General features: G+C 43.3%; 1 long non-coding RNA gene across 1 annotated transcript; it reads right to left on the bottom strand.

The window, feature by feature from the left end:
• Window positions 1-288: 288 nt before the first annotated feature.
• On the bottom strand, window positions 289-13,161 carry LOC147576863 (uncharacterized). The gene is made up of 3 exons (XR_015241474.1): window positions 13,006-13,161; window positions 1,851-1,985; window positions 289-1,033 (listed from the first exon to the last, which is right to left on the bottom strand). It is a non-coding gene; the product is annotated as an uncharacterized LOC147576863 (long non-coding RNA).
• Between the last annotated feature and the right edge of the window lie 9,075 nt (window positions 13,162-22,236).

Genomic DNA, 22,236 nt, shown 5'->3' with positions numbered 1-22,236 from the left:
CTGAGCTCCTCGTGGGCAATATTCATCCCGGAATCCCCAGAATGTGGAAGTAACATAGCCTGTCTGTGAGAAGCCCTCAGAATTCTTGTTAAAGGGATAGATGAATGAATGGAAGGATCAAGAGATTGGGAGGAGAAAGAAAGAAGGAAGAAAGAAAGAAAGAAAGAAAGAAAGAAAGAGAAATAGAAAGAGGGAAGAGTGAGGAAAGGAAGGAAGGAAAGAAGGAAGAAGGAAGGAAGGAAGGAGGGAAGGGAGGGAGGGAGGGAGGGAGGGAGGGAGGGAGGGAGGAAGCAGGGAGAGAAGAAGGAAGGAAGCAGGGAGAGAGGAAACCGGTTTGCCTCCATTTTCAGATGCTCTAAGCCCATGTCAACAGAGACTCTCTACCGTGGCATACACTTCTGTCCTTCAGGTAATATTCCCTACTCTCCAGGTTCCTTAGCTCCTGTAAAAGTCACATGTTTGGGATCTCCTACCTGTAGAACCCCTGGGAGGCAGGGGTAGCCGAGAGGCTAACGCATACTGCGGTATCAGTGAGTAATGTTTATCTCCTCTCATTTAGCATTTGGAACTCCAGCAGTCTTCATTGCCCTGATCTCAGGGAGTGAGGGTTATGAAATGGAGATCCCAGTCCCCCATGGGAAGTATTCATAGGACAGAAGGGAGATTTGGGAGCTCTTTAATTACCTACCGGTTTATCCTGCCTGTATGACTGGGTCAGAATACCTGCTTTATCCAGAGCTGAAGGAGACCCATAAGGGTCCTGCCCAAATAGAGGCCCTTGGACTCACAGTCTCTGAAATCATCACTTGGCATCTACAGAGGAAGTCTGAGGATTTGGGGCAAGTGGGGAAGGGTGCAGAGATAAGGGACAAGAAGGAAACCAGCAAGGGAAGAAAAAGGGAGGAAGAAAGAACTCCTCTGGGAAGCACTCAATGCAACTTGACTCCCCTGTTGCACACGCTTGATCCATGAGCCGGAAGCCTCTGCAGGACGTGTCGGTTCTGATGGCAACAGGAAGCTTGTGAAGAAGTGTCTAGAAGAGGAAGAAATGTTTCAAAAGATAAAGCAACACTCTGGAACCCCAGAGATGGTGCTCGTTTGGATGCAAAAGCTAAGACACACAGGACACCCAAGTGAGCCTTAAAACAGAGACCACGGATGGGGACCGCAAGGCTGTGGTCTGTGCAACCACTGCCCCCGGTCATGAGTGCTCATCCCCAAACCTGCAACTGCTTTTCCTTAAATACCTCACATTTCAAGCAAACAAAATCAAATGCCATTACAACCTGAATGGATCTTGATTCCTCACGTTCCCCAAGAAGGGTAAAGAGTTTCTATCAGTTTCAACCCCACTTTTTTAGGAAATAATTTCCACCTGCCAGAGACCTCCCACGTGGAGTTTCCAGGACCACATTATAAAAGATTATCTGAATCTCTTACTATATGAACCCCCAAAAAGGCAGAGACTGGGTCCCGTTTAGGCTGATATTCACAACCAAGCACAATGCCTGGCCCATGACAGACCTGTGTGTGCCCTCCGTCACCCTGGTGGAAGACATATTCGACTGATGTGTGTTGAATTGAACCATTTATTAACCCTGCTTAATAATAACAGCGAATGTTTCTCTAGTTCCCGCTGATCTGTGTCCTTTGAATGTGTACATTCATTTCATCTTTACCATCACCCTCTGAGGTATGTGCTAGTATTCTCCAGACAACAGAACTGAGACCCAAAGAAATGGAGTTTCTACCCAGGGACCACCAGGAACTTTATGCCACAAGGAGGCTCTGGACCCAAGGCAGTCTGGCTTCCAGAACGCCTGGAAACTTCCAATTGAACAAACACTTACTTGGTCTCAACTATTCCAGATCTGGAAGTAGAAAGATGAGCAGACCATGGTGTCCTTAAGGAACTTCACAGGAACATCTCATGTTAAGCAGGGTCAGGGCTACTCCAGAACATTCATCAGCGAGCCCCTTGAACACTGGAAAGAGCACGTTGTGCAATGTACTAACTAGCACAAAGGCTCCGTGGCCGGAAAGTGCCACGGAGATCCCTCATTAATTCAGATTCCCGCCCCCCTCCACTGTTTAAAAGTTTCTCTTCTTTCCAACCTAGTGCTGAACTCTGTCTTCAGGAATGTAAGTATACGTTATAATCCCTTCATACGGGAATTACTAATAGCTTTTCAATTATATAATGCTCACTGAAGCAGGTTCTCTCTGACAGGATACTAAAGGCACAGTGGTAGCTATGCTCTGAGCAATGGGTCCATCCCTGAACATTTGCAGGGTCCAGGTCAAGTGTACAAATGGAGGCCAAACATAATACATGTTTAAATATTTAAAAGTTTAACTCAAGCTAACATACAGGTAAATATATATATTCTATCCTCCTGGCCTGGAAAATAAACCTTTGCAATGACCACAGGTTTTTTGTTTGTTTGTTTGTTTTTTTAATGTGCAAAGCTATGGTCTTTGCAATACTGAAAGTTAGAAAAATATCAAAGATGTCTGAATTTAGTAATTATTTTGAAGGCCTGATTGATATAACGGAACAACAATGTTTGAGTGAGATGAAAATAAAGGCAAGTGTAAATAATAAATTGTTCCATACTTCCTCCATAAACTGTATTGCTCGTGTCTACGTTTTGCTCCAATCATTAATTATACTCTTATAATCAGAATTTTCAAATAATTTATGTCCTATTGACAGTACTAACTCAAAAGGCAATTGTACTCAAAGTGCAAACATTGTGAATGTAGCTTATCAAAACCCTAAATTAAAGTGAATGTTAAAAGGGGAAAATCAATGGTTATCTTTCTTTTCCAAGTGCCCTTAATCTGGTACATAATTCTTCTTTTTTTAAAAAAAAAATTAACATTTATTTAATTTTGAGAGAGAGAGAGAGAGAGAGAGAGAGAGAGAAGGAGACACAGAATCCGAAGCAGGCTCCAGGCTCTGAGCTGTCAGCACAGAGCCTGACGTGGGGCTTGAACTCACAAACTGTGAGATCATGACCGGAGCTGAAGTTGGACGTTTAACCAACTGAGCCACCCAGGCGCCCCATGGTGCATGATTCTTTGTTTTTGCATCTGTCAAAATACCAACTCTTTCTATTGCCAGGACTGTCTTTCTCCCTCCCTCTCTCCAAGTCTCAATATGAGATATTGCAAACATTTTACTTCTCCTTAGTCCTCTTTCCCCCAAAAGTGATCTTTACGAGGTTTTTCCTTCCCCATTTTACCAGCTCATTTTCTTAAAGATATTTAGCTCTAGGACATTACTAGAATGTCCTTTACAGTCTGTATGATCCATACTGTTATTTTCAGAATCATTATTCAGCATTTATTGTACATGGCCACTATCAATCCCTTTTGTTTCGGTGTAGATTTGCTAGTTATTGGGGTTTTGACCATCTCCTAAGGTCCATGGGTGCAGATAAGAAGTCAGATGTTACTCTTAACATATCGTGTTCTTTTCATCTGGAAGTCCAAAAGATTTTCCCTTTTACTCTGAGGCCCTGTAATTAAAAAAACCTTTTTTTAACGTTTATTTATTTTTGAGAGAGAGAGAGAGCGTGAGCAGGGGAGGGGCAGAGAGACAGAGACACAGAATCCGAAGCAGGCTCCAGGCTCTGAGCTGTCAGCACACAGCCCGACGCGGGGCTCGAACCCACGGACCGCAAGATCATGACCTGAGCCGAAGTCGGACGCTTCACCAAACTTAGCCACCCAGGCGCCCCCGAGGCTCCATAAGTTGATAAGAATGTGCCTACCAGCACCTAATGTTCAATGCTGGGCACTGATCTCAACAACTTTCGTGTGTTAACTCGTTTAATGCCCACAACCACATTTTGAGGTAAGTATTCCTGTTATTTCCATTTTACAGATGAGAAAGCTGAGGCCCAGCGATTAAGCAGATGGCCTAAATTCAAACAGCTCCTACGTGATGGAGCCAGACTTCAACCACAAATGGTCTGGCTCCGGAACGTGTGCTGCTCGCTGCTCACCACATGTGTACCTTTCATAAACATGAACGTGAGTGGATCTTGGTGTCTGCTTTGATCTTGCAGACTTAGGTCTTTTTAAACCCAGGAATGTATCCTTCTATACTAGGGCTTTTTAAAATATGGACTCTTTTCTTTATGTCCTTTTTCTTTCTAGAGTTTGTGCATTGCTTCCTTTAGGAATTCGTCCTTGATCTGCTGAGATTAAATTGTTCCCTCCTTTGCTCTCTCATAGTACCATAGGGTTACCTCGATTTCAGGTCTTAACACATAGGGTTTCCTGGCCACTTGTCTCTCTCCCCCCCCCCCAACAAACTGCAAGCTGCTTAAGGGTAGAGCATACGTCATGTTCGCTAGTGTATCCCCAATACCTATTTCAGTACCTGAATCATGGTAGGTTCTCAGTAAATGTTGGCTCCTACTAAATGAATGGAATGGACTCTGACTTCCAAATACACTATGTGCTTCTGGCAACTACTCCAGAGAGCCCTCCGGGCAGCTCCCTTCTGTTGATCCATAGGTGTTTCTATCAGGGGACCAGCTGAGTCTATGCAGTGTCTGGTGGGCACCCATCTGTCTTGTTGAGGCACCCCCAAGGGTCTCAGTCTGCCAGCATCCTCCCCTCTAACTTCTTCCCGTGCAGTTAGCTTCAGCAGCACTCATGTCTAAGCACACTTTAAACACCCTATTACAAGGGATGGAACCGTTTAAGGAGATGTACGAGATCTCAGAATCCCCAAGAGAGGAGAGATCTACACAGTCTGAGAGGTGCGAGAGAGTCTGGAATGGTTAAGTCCTTCAGAGGGCAGCAAAAGAAAAGCTGATCCGTGAGGAGGGGCACCCGTCCACAAGCCACCTGCTGCACATGACCGGGCTGGCTCCCACCATTTCTTCACCTTTGCCCAAAGCTTTCATCTTACTCGGTTGAGATTTATTTCTGTGGTGCCACCACTCAAATTTTAAAAGCAAAGCACAAAATGGCATCTGGCCTCAATTTAAGTGCTTCATTGAAAACTCCGCTGGCCTCCCATTTAATGTTCTGACTAAGATAGAAAAGGAGAACAACTCACGATGCCAACATTTCAGACATTGGTAGAATCTGAGAAGACCCATGGGCTACAGATCCTGTAGAACTTGACGGAGGAAAGCGGCCGGTGGGGTGGGAAGCAAGGCTCATCTGCTCATCTCTCTGCTTTGCTTCAGGGCTACAAGATCAGCATCAGTAGGGAAGCCAGTCAGCTGCCCCTCTGTGGTTCAGGCACTTCTGTCCGCAAGTGCGCCCCTTCCTCAGATCAGGACTTGCTTCCACCACCAGAGGCTGCAAATCCGGGGATAAAACTGGCCAGAACCTGGGTGCAGGGACTAGAAGCAGGGACTGCAGACGCAGTTCTGCAGCAGAACCATTGCCTCCCGCAAGGCCTGAGCGTGAGAAGAAAAGGACAGCGAGGGAACGAACGTAGAGTGACAGAAGCAGGGCGAGTTCCCATTGCCACGAATGCTGGAGCTTACGGGGGTTCCTGCAGCCCTATGCTCAGTGTGACAGAGAAGGGTAAACTGCAGGCAGGAGAAGATGCTCTCTCGTGCCAGTTAAGCCAGTGGGGTGCAGAACGAGCAGACACTGGGAATTCAGCCACAGCCTGAGTCTATATCAGCCTGACAAACAGACTGGTTGAAAGAAACAGGGAATTGGCCACATGCCTAAGGGTACAGAAGGCATACACAGGCAATCTGCATACGGAATATTTGCAAACATGTTGGTTAGCCAGGGGTTTTACTGGGAAAAACAAGTCACAGAACAAGAGACACATTGCATCATCTTAAAGACTCTGGAAAATAGCAGACCTCTAAAATGACAGCTCCGAAAGAATGCCAGAAGATACGGTCTTGTTGACATAGTGACAGAACGCCTAAGGTGAGACGGGCTATGATTTTTAAAAGAATGCAAAAAGGTAAAGAGGAGAGGAGTACAATTATGGAAGATTACAAGCTAATGCAAAATAGAATCCCAGTACATTGAAGGCAGCAAAAAAGAGAATGGAAATTGCAGAAGGACACAGTTGGTAACTGGAGAATAAACTTGAAAACTTCTTCCCGAATGCAAAGGAAAACGGTCAAATGAAAACAGAAAAAATAAGAGACATGAAGGACAAAGAACGAAGATTGTGTCTAAGGCTGACAGTGTTCCCGAGGAATAAACCAAAACTGCTCAAACCAGAGTAATAATCAGAATCAGAACTAAAGAACACTTTTTTGAGGAAAAAAATGTCCTCAAAACCGTAAGTGTTCACCATGTCCCAAGCTAGACCAACAACAAAGAGCCACCTTCTGGAAATTTGTTGTAAACATAAGATATCAGGAACACACCTTGCAAGTATACAGGTAGGAAACCAAGTTAGCTATCGTGGAACAGAAAATAATATTGGCCGAGTATTTATGGAGAATATTGAAATATGAGAATTCTATGCTTATGGTTGTTTTTTACTTGTGAAGGTAAGAAGAAAATATTTTCAGTTACTCAAGAGTTCAGAAAACATCATGTTCTATACCTTTTTGAACACACGTACCAAATGAGGGAGGAATTTCAGACCAGGAGTGGGGATGTCATAGGGACATCATAGCAGTAGGAAGCATTTAAATAAATTACATCCAGAGTTAAATCTAAACAGTTGACTTAAACCATGGTGACAAAATTAAATGCAAATGTCAGAAGTGAATTTTAAAAGGAAAATACAGTGTGTAAAAAATAATTATTTTGCAACCATCACCTGGATGAAAAACTCAGGAAAAGGAAAAAAGGTATGTGGAAAATGCTTAGCTGCATTCTTTTCTATAGGAAATGCTTTAAGGGTGCCTGGGTGACTCAGTCAGCTGAGCGTCTGACTTCGGCTCAGGTCATGATCTTGCAGCTTGTGGGTTCGAGCCCCATGTCAGGCTCTGTGCTGACAGCTCAGAGCCTGGAGCCTGCTTTGGATTCTGTGTCCCTCTCTTGCTCTGCTCCTTCTCCACTCATGCTCTCTCTCTCTCTCTCTCTCTCTCTCTCTCTCTGTCTCTCAAGAATAAATAAAACATTAGAAAAAAATTTTTTAAAAAGGAAATGCTTTAAAAAGCAACTTTACTCTGGACTTTGGATAATTATAGAAATGCAGATTAAAATATGTTTCTAAACGTCAAGGTAACCCATGGTGCAGTTAAAAGCATAATGCATTCCACTGCTTCTATGGGTTTCTTTCTCCTGCAGCTCAGGATTACACAAACAACTGTGCCTTCTCTTCCCTCCCACCTAGACCCCTCCTATCAACAATTAAGCACATTCAAGGCTCTGCAGTCCTTAAAATGTATTTGTGTATAATTTCAACCTCATATCTCCTTCTAACCTGGTAATTGTCAGTTTGGGTTGTGCATTGAAATCATCTGGGAGTTTTATAAACTGCCCCGGTGCTTGGGTCCAACTCCTAGTGACTCTAGGTCTAGTGGGTCGCCTTGGCACTGGGATTTTTCTAAAGCGCTTCACATAATTCTTGTGGACAGACAAGTTGAGAACCACATTAGCCCTAACTCTCTGCTCCCCTTCCCAGCAAAATTCCTAGAAGTTTTTCATAAGATCTGTTTCCATTCCTTTTTCTCCCAACCTCTCCTCATACCACAACTGGGCTTCTGCCCCCATCATATCCCCAAAATAGGACTTGCTAGAGTCACTAAAAGCCCAAATGCTGCAAAATCCAAGAGCATGTATCAGTGCTCATCCGTGCAGACCTCTCTACAGACCTAGATGTTTGTTATGACTCTGTGTTTCTCGACGCACTGTCTTACTATAGACGACAAGATGCTGCACTCTTCACTTTATTCTTGGACTTCTCTGCTGCTTCTTGGGGATTTACCCTTCCCACCCAGTCATCTGCCCTTGAGCAACCCAAATGTCTGTTGATAGATGAGTGGACAAAGTACACACACGTGCGTGCACACACACACACACACACACACACAGGAATATTATTCAGCCATAAAAAAGCATGAGATCTTGCCTTTTGTGACAATATGGGTGGACCGAGAAGGCATTATGCTAAGTAAACTAAGTCAGGCAGAGAAAAACAAATACCATATGAGTTTACTTAAATGTGTAATCTAAAAACAGATCTTTTTTTAACATTTATTTATTTTTGAGAGAAAGAGACAGAGCATGAGTGGGAGAGGGGCAGAGAGAGAGGGGGACACAGAATTGGAAGCAAGTTCCAGGTTCTGAGCTGTCAGCACAGAGCCCGACGCGGGGCTCAAAGTCACGAGCAGTGAGATCATGACCTGAGCTGAAGTCGGATGCTTAGCCAACTGAGCCACCCAGGGGCCCCATGTAGCATCTAAAAACAAAAACAACCAATCAACCAACCAAACAAAAACCAAAACAGAAACAGACTCATAAATACAGAGAACAAACGTGTTTGCTGGAGGGGGAGGGATGGGGGTGGATAAAATAGGAGAATAAGAGTTATAAACTCCCAGTTAGAAAATCAGTAAGTCACTGGGATGAAAAGTAATATAGTAGCATAGTCGATGACATTGTAATAACTTCAGATGGTGACAGATAGTAACTACACTTATCTTGGCTGTAACTTTGCAGTGTGTAGAAATGGTGAATCACTACATTGTACTCCTGAAACTAATATAAACTAATCTGATAGTGTATATCAACTATACTTCAGAGAAAAGAAAAAAAAACCGTGGTGTTCCTGAAGACGGACCCTGGACCATTTTGTGAATGGGAATCTCACTTGCATCCTCCTTCGTGAAGGACACTCTCTTCCACACCCAAGACTGCAATTTCCATCTTGTCTTTGATGATTTACAATGTGTCTCTCCAGCCTAGACCTCTCCTGTGAGCTATAGGCTGCCCAGCCCATGCCACATGAGCTGCTTCGCCTCAGTCTCTCCTGGAGGATACTGTCTATACTCATAACCCTCTCTCTCAATGCACCCCTCCATCTATTCCCATGAACCCACAAGCAAAGTGTGTCCTCCACTCACCACATCCACCTGTCACCAGGCCCCCTCCATAGGGATCAGCGTCTCCTACTCATAGTTTCTCCTCCACCTCTCCACCGCCTGCCCAAACCAATGGCCATATCTCTCTAGATGGTGGAACTTGTCACCTGGTGTCCTCCCACCTACCCTGTCATAATAAGCTTTGCAGGCCAAAGATCAATGCTATCGGCTCCTTGCCAAAACCCTTTGATGTCTCCCATTTCTCTCAGTCAGGATAAAAGGGGGGGAAAATGAAGAGAAAAGAGAAGGTTCTTCTGGTCTGGTCCTTGCCCTCCTATCAACTTCTCCTCCCCCCTTCAACCTCACCCCCACCATCTCTTCTCAGCCTCTCCCCTCCGCTCTGTCCTCCCAGGATTGCAACCATGGTGACCTTCCATTTCCTCAAATGTGCGTAGCTACCTCCTGATCTGTGGCCTTTACCCATTCTTGTTCTTCTGCAGAGAAGAGTCTCCCCTACCCATCCCCCTCCCTCAATCCAGCTCTCTTTGCCAATCCACTCAAACACGATTTCTGCGTGGAACACTTCGCTCCACACCGTTCTAACATCGAAGATTCCCTCCCCTTTAACAGAAGCCTCATTGTGTAATAATGAATTTATCTCTGTGGTTTGACACATAGTCAAACCTAAATGTCTGCCTTCCGCACCAGACTATGAGGCCCCTGAGGGCAGGGACTGGGGTTGGTTTTTATGCATTAGCCCCACAACCTACCACCAGCTTGTAGTAAGTGCTCAGTAAATGATCGTTTAATGAAGATATATCTATCTTATATAACACAAGTGATAGAAAGTGAAATTGCAAGATATTACAAAAGAAAACACAAACATAAGCCCAAACACTAAGTTTCATTTCAGCAGCTTTGAAAAAAATATCTATATACATAAGTGGTTGAAACACACTGCCATTAAAAAAAATTTTTGTGATGATTACATAGGGCAATGTAAATTTTCATATAATACAATGTTCAGGAAATAAAATCAAGAGATAAAGTTTTTTTGTTTTTTTTTTAAATTTTTTTTTTTCCAACGTTTATTTATTTTGGGGACAGAGAGAGACAGAGCATGAACGGGGGAGGGGCAGAGAGAGAGGGAGACACAGAATCGGAAGCAGGCTCCAGGCTCTGAGCCATCAGCGCAGAGCCCGACGCGGGGCTCGAACTCACGGACCGCGAGATCGTGACCTGGCTGAAGTCGGACGCTTAACCGACTGCTCCACCCAGGCGCCCCGAGATAAAGTTTTAGTATCTAATATTTATGTTTAATTTCTCCTCAATAAAAACTGCAAAGGCATCCCCAAAATGTTAACAATAATTTTTCTGGGTAGTAGAATTATTGATGATTTTTATTTTCTTCTTTATATTTTTCAGAATTTTCTGAGTTGTTTATAAGAAAAATATATTAATCAGACAAAAATGTATCATTCAATTATGCTTTCTGTGACAGGTGACAGAAAACTAAACTCAGAGTGGCTTAGAAATGACAGGATTTTATGGATAATGTAACAGAATGTTTGGTTATGGTTAAACAGGGCCCTGGTTCATTTCCTGCAAATATTTTGTGTTTGGTCTATTTCTGTTTAGTGTTTAGTTTCACCCCCAAATTGACCTCCCTCATAATGGCAAAATGGTTGCAGCGGCTCCAGGCTTTCCATCTTTATACTATACCATACAGAAGGCAAATAAAACCATCTGTGTGCCACTCAGATTAGACCAGCTAGGACACAGGCCTATTTACAAACCAGTTACTGTGGCTTAGGGGGTGCTGCTGGTCCATTTCTCAAAAGCTAGAGCTGGAACTGCGGTCAAATTCCTTAGAACCATATAGATCACCAAACACAAATTCAGGGCCATTGGAAATGAGCAAGGGCAGAATGGATGCTTGACAGACACATCTGCTATAAACATTTTAAAATAAAATGCTTGCTTACCTAATCTATTTATTTTAAAAAATTTTAGTATTTATTCATTTTTGAGAAAGAGAGAGACAGGGAGTGGGTAGGGGAGGGGCAGAGAGAGAGGGAGACACAGAGTCCGAAGCATGCTCTAGGCTCTGAGCTGTCAACACAGAGCTCATTGCGGGGCTCGGATCCATGAACTATGAGATCATGACCTGAGCCAAAGCCGGATCTTTAACTGACTGAGACATCCAGGAGCCACCCCCCCCCCCCCAATTTAAAAGATTATGGGGCACCTTCATGGCTCAGTCAGTTAAGCATTCGAGATTGTGGGATCCAGCCTCAAGTCAGACTCCATGCTGTCAGAGCTTGGGATTCTCTCTCCCTCTCTGCTTGTCTCTCTCTCTCTCTCTCTCTCTCTCAAAATAAATAAATAAACTTTCAATTTATATATATAAATGTTATATATATATATAAAGATTATATATATATATATATATATAGAGAGAGAGAGAGAGAGAGAGAGAGAGATTAAAAGGCGCTACAATACGGTGAAAAGGACATTAGTACAAGACAAGGATGTTCCTTCTCACCACTTCTTTGCAACATCATACTGGTTACAATACCAATACAATAAGAAAGGAAAAGGTATGCATATTGGGAAACAAGATATACAATTATTTTTCTTCCCAGAAGATATGATTATCTATGAGGAACACCCAAAAAAATGAAGGAAAAACTCCTGGAACTATTAAGAGATTATAGCAAGATTGCAGAAGACAAGATCAATATACAAAAGTCAATTGCTTTCCTACATACCAACAACAAACAAGTAGGACTTAAATTAGAAACACAATATCATTTACACTAGCACCCAACACATGAAAACACTTAGGTATAAATCTGACATAGATACTTATGAGGAAAACTCCAAGCTCTGATGAATAAAGCCAAAGAACAAAATAAATGGAGACAGATCCATGGATAGGAAGACTCAATATTGTCAAGGTGTCAACCCTTCCCAACTTGGTCTATGGATTCAACGTGATCTCAATCAAAAGCTCAGCAGGTTATTTTATGGATATCAACAACCTGATTCTAAGGTTTCTATGGAGAGCCAAAAGACCCAGAATGGCCAACACGATATGGAAGGAGAAGGACAAAGTTGGAGGACTGACACTACCCAATTTCAAGACTTACTATAAAGCTGTGGTAATTGAAACAGTGTGGTATTGGGAAAAGAACTGATAAATTATCAGTGGGACAGAATAGAGAGCCCAGAAATAGACCCACGTAAGTATAGCGAACTCAACTTTGGCGAAGTCACAAAGGGAATACAATGGAACAGAAACAGCCTTTTCAATAGTGGTGCCAGAACAAGGGACATCCACATGCAAAAACAGGGGGTCTGGACACAGACTTTGCACCCCTCACCAAACTTAGCTCACAATGGATCATAGACTTAGATGCAAAACTATGAACTTCTAGAGGATAACACAGGAAAAAACCTAGATGATCTTGGGTATGGTGATGACTTTTTAGGTGCAACACAAGGGCACAATGCATGAAGGAAAGCATTGATAAGCTGGGCTTCACTAAAATTAAAATCTTCTGTTATGTGAAAGACAGAATCAAGAGAATGTGAAGACAAGCCTCATATTGGGAGAAAACATTTGCAAAAGACACGTCTGATAAAGGACTGTTATCTATCTATCTAACTATGTATCTACATATATATATACACACACACAAGTGATTCTTAAAATGAGAAAACTTTTAAAAGTGGGTCATCTTAACAGACAACTCAGCAAGGAAGACGTACAGATGACAAATAAACATGGGAAGAGATGCTCTACTTCTTAAGTCATCAGGGAAATGCAAATTTAAAAAAAAATGATACCACAGCAGACCTATTAGAATGGCCCAAATCCAAAACACCGACAAAACCAAATGCTGACAAGGATGTGAGGAAACAGGAACTCTCATTCATTGCTAAAGGGAATGCAAAATGGTACAGCCACTTTGGAAGACAGCTGGGCAGTTTCTTACAAAACCAAATATACACTTACCATGCAGTCCAGCGATTGTGCTCTTTGGTGTTTACCCAAAGGAGTTGAAAACAACCTGCCCAGATGTTTAGAGTAGCAACCAAGGGGATGTTTTGGGAAGCAATGAAGATACCCTTCAGTAGGTGAATGGATGAATTGCGCTACAGACAGACGATGGATTACCATTCCATGCTCCAAAGAAATGACTATAAGCCACAAAAAAGACATGGAGAAAACTTAAATGCATATTTCTAAGTGAAAGAATCCAATCTGAGAAGTCTACATACCATGATTGCAACTATATGATATTCTTTAAAAAAACAATTTTTTTAATGTTTACTTATTTTTGACAGAGAGAGAGACAGAGCATGAGCAGGGGTGAGGCAGAGAGAGAGGGAGACACAGAATCCGAAGCAGGCTCCAGGCTCCAAGCTGTCAGCAAAGAGCCCGACGTGGGGCTCGAACTCACAAACTGCGAGATCATGACCTGAGCCAAAGTCAGACGTTCAACCGACTGAGCCACACAGGCGTCTCTCAAATATAAGACAGTCTTAAAAAGACAAAACTATGGAGACCATGAAAGTTCAGTGGTTGTCAGAAAGCAGAGGTGGGGAGATGAATTAGACAGAACACAGAGGATCTTTAGGGCAATGAAAATACTCTATATAATGTTATAGTGATACATTATACATTTGTCCCAACCCAATGAATATACAATATGAAGAATGTATCCTCAGGTAAATTATAGACTGAGTAATTATGATGTGTTAACAAAGGTTCATCTTTGGTAGAAAAAAAAAAGTATCAATCTGGTAAGTGATGTCATTAATTGTGGGAGCATGGGGTATATGGGAATTTTTGTACTTTCCTCTCAATTGTAGTGTGAACCTAAAACTGCGCTTTAAAAAAAGGGGGGGCACCAGGGTGGCTCAGTCGGTTAGGTGCCCAACTTCAGCTCAGGTCATGATCTCATGGTTCATGAGTTCGAGCCCCACATTGGGCTCTGTGCTGACAGTATGGAGCCTGCTTAGGATTCTCTCTCTCCCTCTCTCTCTCTCTCTCTGCCCCTCCTCCACTCACTCTCTCAAAATAAGTAATGAATAAACTAAAATAAATAAATAAATAAATAAATAAATAAATAAATAAATAAAGTCTATTTAAAAATGGAAGGAGGGGGGAAGGGCACAAGGACCAAAAGTCAGGGGACCTGAGTTCAAATTCTGCCACCACCTTTTACTTCCTGTAAGATAGTGGACAGTTCTCCAGGTCATTCTGTATGTTTCCTGCTCTGTAAAATAGTTACCGAATAGATCCTAAGAGACCCCTCGTAGGAAGGGAGAAGGGTAACATGGAGGCAGATAGAGGATGCAGGTTCAGCAGCAGGCAGCTAAAGGCAATGCCAGCTGACGGCTTCCATTTTCTCAGTAAAGTGAGACCCAAGATTAGAGTAGGAGGGGACGTGGAGGGACTAGAAGCACAGGGAGAGCAGAAAAGGTTTAAAATCACTGCTGCAAAAGTGGGAAAAGGTTGAGTACAGGGAGATCATCCTCACCAACGGGTAACTAGTAACTAAACAAAGAACTAACAGCTTTAAGAATGTTAAAGCTGTGTTGTACAGTTGTGTGATTAGAACACAAATGAGCTGTAAGAATGAATGTGCTCTTCAAATATAAAATAGGAAAAAATATATATATATATATATAAAATAGGATTATGATTGAAATTAGCTGGGGCGCCTGGGTGGCGCAGTCGGTTAAGCGTCCGACTTCAGCCAGGTCATGATCTCGCGGTCCGTGAGTTCGAGCCCCGCGTCGGGCTCTGGGCTGATGGCTCAGAGCCTGGAGCCTGTTTCCGATTCTGTGTCTCCCTCTCTCTCTGCCCCTCCCCCATTCATGCTCTGTCTCTCTCTGTCACAAAAATAAAAAATAAACGTTGAAAAAAAAATTTTAAAAAAAGAAATTAGCAGCTAATGAAAGAATTCGCTTACCAGACATTTGCTTTGGATTTTCTAAAATGCAGATGGTCTGTTTCAGTGAGACCACGTTTTAGGACTAACTGTAAGTATTTTCACATGGATCATCACTAGGTCTGTACAATCTGGACTCATGGCTGGGTAGCATGGTCATGTAGTTAACTTGAGCATCATCAGGACCAAGCAATGGTTACATTTAACTCAACCTGGAAAAGGTAAGAGAAGTTATTTAAAAAAAGGGAAAAAAAAAGGCAAGGTGGCATTTTCCTGGAGTCAATGAAGGAGAGTTGACATAGCAAGGGAATATGCAATTAGGGATGACTTATGTGGGTGCCCTGAAAAGGGGGAAGTTCTCTGCCTAGGATGTAGACAAGATTATTACTAACGTTCTCTTTCTTCCCCACCTGGCAAGGCAGGGCCATATAAAGTGCCATCAGGCTTCCCTTCAATTACTCCGAGAGCTCACCTCTTCAGCCTTCATTTCCATCCCAGTAAAAACTTTGCCTGGCCTCCCAGCATCGGAGGAATTAACCTTAGTGGAAAAAATAAATTCTTCCTTCTCGTCCCACCTCTCAACAAGAATACCATAGCTGTTTCTTGTGAGCGCTGCAGTCTTGTTTGACAATATAATGAGATCTGGCTAAACAGATGAAAAATGCCTTAACCTGAGTGTTTATCTCAACCCCGCCAAAGCTTTCAGCCCCCCAGGCACTCCCTTCTCCGGAGGGAGGGGTCAAGAACTTTTAGTTGCAGCCAGCCCGTGGCTCTGAGCTGGCGTCTTGCTACAGCAAGCCACTTTTGCAACAGCAGAAGGCAGGGGCTCCTGTCAGTTTGAATTTCCTGAAGTGCACTGGCCTGTGTCACGATCTCAGTGGTGTCTGAGGGCAGTTTGTTCCATCAGATCCCTGGAACAGAATGGGAAGAGGAAGGAGAAAGTGGGTGTTAAGAAAGTGGCAGAAGAGCAGGTTGGTAAGTGATACTCAACAGCGTTCATCTAGGGCTGGGCTGGATGTGTGGGGGCTGGGACCTCCCCCCTCCCCACCCCACCCCCTCCCCCAGCGAATACACCCCAGCACCTTCTCAAGGTTCTGGAGAACTGGACAAGTGGCCTAGGCAGAGTCTGTAATTCCCCTGACTCACTGGTCATTCCTTTACAAGTCAAGTCGACAAAGACCATAGCAAAAGGGAACTGAGAAATTATCCAAGTAATGTAAATAAATTATGTGGCCCAATCAGGACGGTTTTGGATGAAATTGCCATCCGTCATCTGAATACTCAGTGAGAGGATTACTCTGGCCCATCAGGTGATTTCCAACCCATCCGCTTGGGGTCTTGCGCTCTAACCTGATCTTTATCTCCCTCTACAGTCTGGCACAGATCCTTAACGGTTACACACTGTGCTGTAGCTGTGTATTTACATGGATTTCCTCTATGTGATAGGGCTCCCTGAAAGCTAGGAATTGTGTCCTCCTGCACATCTTCGTTCCTAGAAGGTGCTCTATAAATAGGCGGCGGTTGAATTCACCGGTTCGTGAATGAATGGAAGAAGGCCATTTGAGAAAGAACACAAGAAGCTATGCCTTAAGGGTAGCACTTTGGGGGTCTCCGGAAACTACTGCAAGAACCAGGTTAGCATGCACCCTTACCCACCATACTCCACAAAAAGCGATTTCTTTCAACTCCGTACGATTGCCCCACGTGTTTCGGAGAGAAAGCAGCTTCCTCTCCACTTCCTGTTCTTGTGCTGGACAGCATTGCCATTTAGCTGCCTGTGCCTCCACCACTAGACTTGATTTTAGTGAAGGATCAGTGATTTCCAGAAAGTTCTCGAAAGGATAGAAAGATATCAATGTAACTAGATATTCACAAGTTTCATAGGAGATGTTTAAGCAAGCTGTCTTTACCTGAAATTTATTTTCTTTTGCTGGTTCACTGTATTTTAGAACGTATTGCACTGTGGTCCGATCTAGTCTACTGTTACTGTTTATTTCCACCTAGACTCTAAGCTCCTTGAAGACAAGGAAGGGCCTTGAGTTTGTACCTACCACAGTGCTTGGCACGTGGTCATTAGTCAATATGTGCAGAATAAATACATGCAAAATGTACTTGGGAATGAGCCTAAAAGGATCTAAGACGTGGGCCTATAATTTATACCTGGCCTTGCCTCCCTCTGATGTGGATAACGTTGTTCTTTCCTACTCTTGATGATGCTGAACCCTGCAATCTAGACGTCGAGGAAAACCATAACCCTTACGTGCCTTTGTGTGAAACTGTTGGTGTGTGTGGATCTGTCTGGGGGTTTTGCTTTCTTTTCTTTTTTTTTTTTTTTTTAATTTTTTTTTTCAACGTTTATTTATTTTTGGGACAGAGAGAGAGCATGAATGGGGGAGGGGCAGAGAGAGAGGGAGACACAGAATCGGAAACAGGCTCCAGGCTCTGAGCCATCAGCCCAGAGCCCGATGGGGATTTTGCTTTCTTTTCTAAGTGCGTATAAGTGAAACGAACACCAAATAGTCTGGATTGCACAAACTGCCTTCCCCAAATGGTAGTCTGCCCAACATCCAACGAAGTCAGATCTTAAAAATAAAAGGAGAGCCTTTGGTGGAGAACGTGATGCAGTAAAGAGAGGAGGGAAACTGAACAGTGGAGCTGAACAGGGCACAAGGCAAAGCTGGCAGGAACAAAGGAGATGTTGTCACTATTTTCCCCTTCAGATTGTTTCCACAAGGTTAGAACTGAAATAGAGCTGCATGTTCCTCCGAAAATTAAGATGTCCCTTTTAAAAATGATCTCTCCAGTTATCTTCAGGGCAGCCTGTGTCCCGAGGATCGTTAACCTTCTGCCCTCCATCCCTAACCCAGGGGCTCTGGGGGTATCTGTCTAAGAGACCGGCTTCCAGAGGGGGTCAGTATTCCCTCTTAAGAGCCCCCAGAGCAAATGACTGAACAGATTAGGACGGATTAGACAGATAACAACTCAGACCCTTTTACAAGCACATTTTTCACTCGACACTCAAATTCCCTTCTGTGCCCCCACGGTGTCACACAACCCAACGACCGGATAGTATTACTGAAATATCTTTGCGCCAGCCGAGTGCGTGGAACTGTGCAAAGCCAGATGTTCCTGTAACCCTGTTTTACTGAGTTATTTATATCCATATAATATTTGACATTTCCTGTGTTGTTAAAGAGTTGGGGGCCTTGACGTATTTTTAAGAGAACAGTGCCGACTTTTTATTTTTTTCTTTGATGCCCAGCACCAGAAATAAGTAATAGAGGAGAAGGGCTGAATTAAACAGATGCTTAGATATCTAAAGTCTACCTTATTTTAATGCCTTTCATCTTAAATGATCTTCATGAACAGCAAAATGCTAGAGTCATCTAGACCCGAGCGTATGAATTTTTAAGCCTACCATGCAATAAAAGCACATGCCCATGGGCCTAAAATAAGTCAGCCAATAGACAAAAAATTTTAATAAATATTGAAACTATAGTCCACATTTCTGGGACTAAACTTTATGGAGAATTGATACAAAAATTATACCATCCCTTTGAACTTGATAGATACGGAGAGGGCCAGTTAAAATATTTTCAGGCTTAGTAAAATATTAGCTGGCAGATTTCTCTGGTTAAATGAAATAATGGAAACTTTATAGAGCTGAAAGTATTTGGTTGGTTCCAAGTGGTAAGAATATTTAAACTGTATGTGAAATTTGATCTCATAAAAGGGAATCATTCTGTTCTCTTTGTTTATTGCGAGGATCCATTCACAAACTATTCTCTTTATTTTTAAGATTTCCAAATTTGAAAACAGCTTTCCCCTTTATAGGATGATGAAAGAAGAGGGCCCTGGTTTACAGTCTATTTTTGATATTTCTGGCTGTCCAACACTGAAAGCAAGGGTCTTAGAAAAGCAGGAGAAGCAAGATGTGAATTACTCGTGGCCTTTTTGGTCTTCAGAGTTGCTTTAGATACTTTTTCAATACTACTTATGCTAGTTTTGTATTTTTTCTTAAGATCTGTTTCCTAATCTTAAGAGATACACTCACGTCATTGAACAGAGAAACTTCCAGTCTTCCACCGTATGTCTTGTTCCTCTTCATCCCACTCTCCTGACAAATCAAATCCTTTCCCCCAGTTTATGAAAACAAGACATCATGGTCCAGCGGTGCCCATCTGAGCATAGTAAGCCTGCCCACACCAATCCAGCGGTCAAATCCCTTGCAAATCCTCTAAGCTGTGATAAGTCTCTAGTCTTCAAATAACGGAGATATCCTCTTGGAGCACAGAGGTCAGGAGAGCCCTCAGGACACAGGCTTCCTCCTCGGTACCACCAATTCCCTAGCCTTTTATCACCGATCGTATCAGATTCTGCACTGAATCTTGTGCTAGGACTGCCCCGCTAGAGCAGTTGGGATAGGCGAGTGGTATCGAGAAGGCCAGCCCAAACGGAACCACTGACACGTGTTTTATTCTGGATCTGCATCTCCGAGATTTTCCTAGACCCTAGCTAAGCCACTGGTCTCTGGCCCCCAAGTCAAGATCTTTTCCTACCTCCTGGGCTTTGAAATTTTTCCTTCTGCTAATGTTCGACTCCCTATTCTTTTCTTTGAAAGACTCTAGATTTTGGGGGCGCCCGGGTGGCTCCGTCGGTTGAGCATCTGACTTCAGCTCAGGTCACAATCGCGGGGTCCGTGAGTTCGAGCCCCGCGTCGGGCTCTGGGCTGACAGCTCAGAACCTGGAGCCTGCTTCGGATTCTGCATCTCCCTCTCTCTCTGTCCCTCCCCCGCTCACCCTCTGTCTGTCTCTCTCTCTCTCAGAAGTAAACATTAACAAAAAGAGAAAGACTCTAGATTTTTGTTTCTCTCCACATTTGTCATCCCATTTTGTTTGCTTCCTATTTACCTCAGAACCTTCTCCCTACTGCCACTAACAATGTCTGTCTAATGCTAGAGAATGTTCCATTAGGAGCCACCTACAGTTCCTTGGGACAGTTGCCCCATAGGGTTGGTCATAAGGTTTGGGAAGAGGTAGAATCCTGTTCACAATCTTCTTCCATCCAATACGCACACCCAGTACACTCTCATGGAAGCATTTTCTTTTTAAAGTATGAATTTACACACCAAATACAAAGACTTGAGTCCAAGAGATATTTCCTCCAGAAAACCTGGTCCTTTTTCAAAATATCAATTGATTTACCTAGTTGGAGCCTGGAGCTTATGAAACAAAGGTCCCATGTTTTGACTTGGGATGGGAAAGTTCCTTTCACCCGAAGACTTTCACCATCACAAGTAATAATACCATTAACCCGGCAAGACCGGACTACAACAGATGTGGATAAATTGAGACAATCCACGAAAACCATGTGGAAAACAACCAACCAAGCAAATATTATACTGGGTTTGGGAACACTACAATCTCTAAATGTGAGAACTGTATGTTTAAATCTAAAGAATGATATCCACCCCCAAAATAGAGATTAAAAAATTGTAGATTCGAAAGAGTTAAGAGCCACCCCTATAGTGCCTCACAGATTCTAGCATATGAAAACTGAATGCAAATAAGAAAACATAAGCAAAGCGTCTAGTACAGTGCCTGTCATATAGTAAGTGCTCCATAAATTATAACTAGAGTCATGGTTATTATATCAGGGAACCGTAGAGTCCTGTCTCCAAACACAGACATGGAGGCACAGAGAGGAATAAGCTACCTTCTGCCAGGCCAAGCCCACCTCTCCTACTTTTGTCCCTAATCGCTACTCTCAAAGCAAGTGCTGCCTTTTAGAGTGGCCAGAGAAGACCCTATTCTATTCCCGATTCGCAGCCTCTGAGCGTAACATTCAGAAATGCTTCGAAAACAAACATCTAGTCACCAGATGTCCCTAACATCTGGCTAACCCCATAAAACTATCCTCTACCAACACCACCTCCTTCCTAAACTCCAAAGTGTAGGGGCAGGGGGGTGGGGGAAACTTATGAAATCTCTGATGTAGTGAAGTAAGATCTTGACATGTTCATCGTTTTGATTTTTTTTCTTTCTTTGTTGTGTGCCCCAACTGTTTCCTCGTTGTTAGAGGCATCCACATGGCCATAAGCAAAAGTCTGACTTCTACAGCAAAGGGGCTGAAAGAAAAGCAATTGTAATATTCTACTCTTTTCCAAGTTCTAAGCGCCTGTGAATCAAAAAGAAGGTCGTGAGTGTAACAGGCGATGTGTCTGCCAGAGCAAAGACGCGAGAGAAAAGTAGAAGGAGAGGAAAATGATCACCCCCTCCAGCCCAAGGAGACATGATCATCGTAACCTGGGTTGGCAGTAGAGGAGCGAATGTGCTGAGGTCAAGATTAGAACGTGGCAGGGGCTGAGACAATAGAAGTAAACCTCAGGGGATAGGTAGAAGAGAATGGAAAGAGTGCATAGAGACAGTCAGGCAGTGCATCAGTTCACCACACTAGGTCCCAGTAGAAATGAAGTGCCTGAAGACCCTCGCACACTGTTCGAGACGCTTATCAGTTCATCTCAACTCTTGCAGGGGAGAGTCTTCTGTCACCAGTTTCTTGCAAGAAACCTTCTTGCTTCTACTGGCTTCTACTGGCTCCTCCAGTAGAAGGACGTCCCGGCCAAACTCCAAGGCTTCACTGCGCCTCAGTGTAGGTGTCAATTTGTGAACATTCCAGAACCTTTAGAACAGGCTGGGTTGCCTGACTCCTAGCCGAGCAAGAACGGTATAGAGAGGAAACATCAGCACTGGTCCTTGGGTAGTCTGGACCCAGATCTCTCAACCTCGGCAAGATTCTCATTTAGAACTGGATACTTCTTTGTTGTGGGGACTGTCCTGTGCACTGGAGGATACTTAGGACTATACCCACTAGAGGCCAATAGCACACCACTGCTTCCTAGTTGTGACAATCAAAACATCTCCGGATTGCCCCTTGGTGGGGGGGAGGGGAGGGGTACAATGTCCCCATTGGAAAACTATTGGTTTAGACTGTAAGGTATTGAAGATAGAATCTGTACCTACCTTCAATATTCCAGTGCCAGACATCAGCGATACCCACTTCTAGCTACAATCTGTGACTGGCAAGCCACTATCTCAGACGTTATCCCAATAAGTGCATTGATTTTAATAGTCTCAAAATATTTAAAGCACTCATTACTATTATAGATATCCCAACGCACTATTCTTTTTTTAAATATTTATTTATTTTTGAAAGAGAGAGTGGAGTAGAGGCAGAGAAGGAGGGAGACACAGAATCTGAAGCAGGGTCCAGGCTCTGAGCTGTC

The sequence above is a fragment of the Puma concolor genome, chromosome D1 (assembly GCF_028749965.1).
Source record: "Puma concolor isolate L17-30 chromosome D1, mPumCon1.1.hap2, whole genome shotgun sequence".
NCBI classification, from domain to species: Eukaryota; Metazoa; Chordata; class Mammalia; order Carnivora; family Felidae; genus Puma; species Puma concolor.
Note: the sequence above shows the minus strand (reverse complement) of the source record. Positions and strands in the feature narration are given on the sequence as shown.